Genomic DNA, 5861 nt, shown 5'->3' with positions numbered 1-5861 from the left:
GGTCATTTCACAGATACTCTGATTTAGAGCAGCAGTCTCTCTGCTAGAGGATACTTCTGCAACAGCTTTTGATCGGCCTTGTTTCTGCCTGTGATTCCTAGTAGATTCAGCTAAGTCGCTGATCAATTGCCATGCCTCATCAGTGGTCTTGTACTTTTTCATAGACCCATTGCTAGCACTTTCCAATGTAGTCTTATCTTGGGGCCTCATGCCCTGTGTGACGTAGCCGAGCAACACTATCTTGTCAATCATATGGTGGGGGCATGCTTCTAGAAGATTGTTGAAGAGCTCCCAGTATTCGTAGAAAGTCTCGGACTCGTCCTGAACAATCATGGAAATGTCTTTCCTCAGTTTATCAGTGACTTCAGCTGGAAAGAATTTTTCCAAAAATTTTCTTCTAAGCGTATCCCAGTCAAAAATAGTTGCTGCGGGTTGAGTGTAGTACCACTCTCTCTCCTTTCCCTCAAGAGAGAATGGGAAAGCTTTTAACAAAATAGAAGTTTCATCTGCACCATCACGCCTGACAGTAGAACAGGCTGCTTGGAAATCTCTAAGGTGCTTGATAGGCTCTTGAGCAAGTAAGCCATGAAATTTAGGCATCAAGTTGAGTAGTGCAGTCTTTATTTCAAAATCTGTAGCCACCGCTGGGTGATGCGCTTGAAACGGTTGCAGTGTGAAATCAGGGGCTCCAGCCTCCTGGATAGTAACTCTCCTAGGTGCTGCCATGTCACCTGCACATAAATCAACCAAATCAGTAGAAAGGGAGCTTGTTTCTTCCTCAAGTGACATTTTAGATTCGCCCTCGGAGAGGACTAACCGACGCCGAGCTTGCCTTATGCGTGAAATAGTTATTTCAATCTCAGGATCAAATACTGGCAAGCTTGGATCAGGAAGTGAATGCGTCATTTAACGAAAGAAACATGCAGCTCATAGTAGCAAAATAAAATAAAATTCAACTAAATAAATTTCAATCAATAACTTAGCACTCTATTGCAACTCCCCGGCAACGGCGCCAAAAATTGACGTGGCGGAAATTGGCGAGTTAAGAAATTATTATAAGAGATGCGTTGCCAGTATAGTTCTCAACCAACCAAAATTCTGCTTATCAATTTAGAAGGGTTGTCACAAAATTAGAATTAAAATACTGGGAGTATGAATCCCAACTCGTCTCCCAATGAGTTGCAGAAAGATGTGCTATTTTATTAATCAGATGTTTTCCAAAAGGGTTTGAGTTTGATAGACAGAAAATTAAATCAGAGAATTTATATAAATTAAATAAAAAAAACCTTGATCGGGAGTAGATTAGTTGGAAGTCCTATCCTTGATGGAGTTCTCTCAAGATCAATTGATAATTGAAGGTTGTCTACTCAGTTATCCTTTACCGAATAAAGGAAAGTCAAGCAAGTTGGAAGTCAGTTTCTATTCACAAGTTCTAATCCTCTCCCTTGGGAAGGATTAGTGTCAGTGATTAGATGGCGACCCAACGCTAATACCAATTATAATTTTACTATTGAGCATCCAACTCAAGGTCCTCCTTTCAATCAACTCCCAATCAAGTTATGGAACTACTCGCTCATTATGATTGTGAAATTCATGAAATAAGAAGGGAAAATAGAGAAAGATATGATAAATAATGATCAAAAGGATCAATAAAAATAAAAATGGTTTTTGTATTAATAAATTCTAAAATTAATCCAATAGTAACTCTGAATAAAATAAGGATATGAAAGAGTAAGTGACAAGTAAGGAAACAAACTAGAATGATGAAGTCTTGCCGGAGGTAATAACTCTTCTCAATATCCCAATCTAAAAAGCAATAAAATCAAAATCCTAAGAACTATGAATGTGTAGAGAGAAAACCTAGAGGAGGAGTAAAATCTGATCTAAAACTCAAAATTATGTGGAATGAATGTTGTCCTTGGTCTCTGCATGTTCCCTGGCTTTAATCTGCTTTTCTGGGCTGAAAACTGGGTCAAAATAGGGCCCAAAATCGCCCCCAGCGAATTCTGCAGATTCTACAGATCGCGTCATCCACGCGTTCGCGTCATCCAACGTCTTGCCTTGCCACACGTGCACGTCGTCCACGCATTCGCGTCACTTGTGCAGTTTCCAATCCATGCATTCACGTCAGGCATGCGAGCGCATCACTGCGATTTCCTCCGTTCCGCGCGGTCACGTGAGCCATGCGTCCGCGTCACTTCTCGCTGGTCATCTCCTCCTTTTCTTGTGTTCCTTCCATTTTTGCAAGCCTCCTTCCCGATCTCCAAGTTATTCATGCCCTATAAAGACTGAAACACCTAACACACAGATCACGGCATCGAATGGAATAAAGGAGAATTAAAATACATAATTAAAAGTCTCTAGGAAGCAGTTTTCAACCATGGGGTAATTTTGGGAAGGAATTGTAAATACATGCTAATTTAATGAATAAGTGGGTAAAGATTTGATAAAATCACACAATTAAACACAATATAAATCATAAAATAATAGTTTATCAGCTCTCTTATTGAGTGCTGCGCTCACTCGTTGAACACTCTCCCTTGGTGTGCGAGTTTCCTTGCCCAGTGCTCTCCTATTGAGCGCTATGCTCTGATTTTGAGCTCTACCCTTTGTGTCTTCATTGAGCGCTATGCTCACTTGTTTGAGAGTTGCACCTTGTGGACGGCACAAGCTTGCCTCCCAAGCTCAAAACCCACAAAAAAGGTATAAAAGTGAACGTGGTGCTCACTTCCAAAGTGTACGCTAGCTGTTTGTGTTCCTAAGCGTAGCGTTCTCTATTTGAACGTAACGCTTCCCTGATTGCTTCCCCCTTTTCTTCATTTCTTCACCTACAAGCAATCAAACAACCAATCAAACTCTCACCAAAATCACAAAGTCTTTGCATCATTCATGAAATCAATTAATTCTAACATAAACCTTATGATTTTGTGTAAAATAAATGATGTTTGATTGATTCAAAATGATCATGAAATTCCACTCCAATCACTTACTTATTGTGCAAGAAAGTGCATAAAACCTAATGAAACAAGTGAAAAATGCTTGTAAAACTAGCATAAGATAACTTGTCATCATCTACAAACCAAATATTGACAATTATGAGGGACCAACCTATTTAGTCTACTTCTATGCTTGAAGTAAGTATAATGTCTACCTCAACGCTTAAAGTACGTCAAATAGGCTTGATCAACATCAATCTATAAGTCCTAACCTAGCTACTAATTAACTTAGTAATAGGTTAGAGTCAATGGTTATCAAATTGACCACTAAGGGTTCTCAATCACCAAATCAATGAGACCCAATGACTCATGGTCACCCAATTTTCTTAGCCTAGGCTAAGAGTAAAGGAAATTACTCAAAAATTAGAGAAAACATTTCACCAAACACCTAGAATGCAATAAAAGTAAACATCACAAAATGCAAGAATTAACAAAACCCATAACTAACATAAGTAAGAGATCATCAATAGCAATGAAGATAAACAGAAAAGAAGACATGGAAACATAAAATTGCATTAGAAGAAATCAAGATCAAACAATGGTTCATCAACATAAAAGAGAGCAACATAAGAAATTAACAAGAGAAGTATATAAACTAAAATACTAGAACAAATAAAAGTAAAGGAAAACTAAAATGAAACAAGATTAAAATCTATATAAAAAAGGAAATGGAAATAAGAACCCTAAATCTAGAGAGAGAAGAGAGCCTCTCTCTAGAATTCTACCCTAAAATATGGTGAAAACTAAAGTATGACTACTTGGTTCATTCCCCCTTTAATCCTTGGGTTCAATAGCATCAGAAATCGCTGGCCATGAGTTGCTCAAGATGGCCTACGATGATCCTGCGATGCGCATGCATGGGGATGCATGCGCGTCACCTAACTGCAAGGCAACTATGGCAAATTTTATATCATTTTGAAGCTCTGGATGTTAGCTTTCCAACGCAACTAAAACCGCCTCATTTGGACCTCTGTAGCTCATGTTATGATCGATTTAGCACGAAGAGGTCAGGATTGACAACTTTGCAGTTCCTTCATTTCTTCATGAGTTCTCCCACTTTGCATGCTTTTCCTTCATTCTTTCAATCCAATCTTTGCCTTCTAAACTTGAAATTACTTAACAAACATATCATGGCATCAAATGGAATTAAAATGAATTAAATTTAGCTATTTTAAGGCCTAAAAAGCATGTTTTTACACTTAAGCACAAATTTAGGGAGAATTACAAAACCATGATATTTCATTGAATAAATGTGAGAAAAATTGATAAAATTCCCTAAATTAAGCACAAGATAAACCACAAAATTAGGGTTTATCAAACCTCTCCACACTTAAACCAAGCATGTCCTCATGCTATGAATAAAGGAGGACAAGAAAAGGGCTATGAACATTTATTCAATGCAAATAAACTATATGCTCCTATCTACATGCATGCAACTAAATGCAAAGTGATTTTACCTACTTGGTTAAAAATGAATCAATCTCCAAGAACATATATAAGCAAGTAGGGCAAAGATAGTATGATGATTCAGGAATCATACCAATTCAAATATCAAATAAATGAAGTTCAAATAGACTTGCAAGAAGAACGCTCATGAAAGCCGGGAACAAGAAATTGAGCATCGAACCCTCACCGAAAGTGTATCCGCTCTATTCGCTCAAGTGTATAGGGTTGATAACTCAATTCTCTTCTAATCATGCTTTCCATGATTTGTTTTTCATCTAACAATCAACAATTATTCAATGCATGCATACATTTATCATGAGGACTTATTCAGAGGTTGTAATGGGGCTAGGGTCAAGGTAGGGATGCATATGGTCAAGTGAGCTAGACATTTGAACCTTTGATTAACCTAAGCTCTCACCAAACACATATAACAACCTATACAATTCTAATACAATACCTAGCTACCCATGATTCCCACTTTTTCACATACTCATGCATTCTCTTTAATTCAGTTTCCATATGCATTGTTATTATTACTTTACTTTGGGGCATTTTTGTCCCCTTTATATTGCTTTTCTTTTTTTTTATTTTTTATTTTTATTTTTCTTTAGATATATATTTTTCTTTATTTTGTTTTTTTTTTCTTTTACAATAAAGTATATACAAGAGTATCAATGCATAAGGTTTAAACAGAATTAATACATGAGTATGTACCCAATTCCCAATATTTTCAATAAAAATACAAAGCACACTTTTACCTCAACCAATGTTCCCAAGTTCCCCATTCCCAAATGATACACACCCTCACTAGCCTAAGCTAATCAAAGATCCAAATTAAGGGACATTTATTATTTTTCACTTAGGGGTAGTGATGTGCTAAAATTAAGAACAAAAGGGATTAAATAGGCTCAAAATTGGCTAACAATGGTTGATGAAAGGTAGGCTATTTGGGTAAGTGAGCTAAATAAAATAATGGCCTCAATCATATAAATTTATGTATACACAAAATAATAGACATATATAATCAAACAAATCAAAGATTACAATCATAGAAAGAGAACAATGCACACAAGAATGGAAATAAGTGGTTATAAGATGTAACCACACAATTGGGCTCAAAACTCACATGCTTGTGTTCTTAGCTCAAAAACCATGTTCCAAAATAAATTCTTCCAAGCAAGTTCAGCAAATTTTTTTTTCGAATTGGTAGGGTGCCCTAAAAATAGTTTTCTTGGAAAATAAATCCTCACCCTAACCAAGTAGTCCTAACAAGAAAAAAGTGGTAAAATATATACAAATTCTAACTATTATGCACCCTATCATGCAATGCAACAACTAGCTAACATTGGTTTTGAAAAAGGAAATTGTTACCCATGGAGATCGGTCGGACGACCTCTCCATACTTGAAGATTGCACCGT

This window comes from Arachis ipaensis, chromosome B1, assembly GCF_059453495.1.
Source record: "Arachis ipaensis isolate K30076 ecotype BB chromosome B1, ASM5945349v1, whole genome shotgun sequence".
NCBI classification, from domain to species: domain Eukaryota; kingdom Viridiplantae; phylum Streptophyta; class Magnoliopsida; order Fabales; family Fabaceae; genus Arachis; species Arachis ipaensis.
This window is presented reverse-complemented; position numbering follows the sequence as displayed.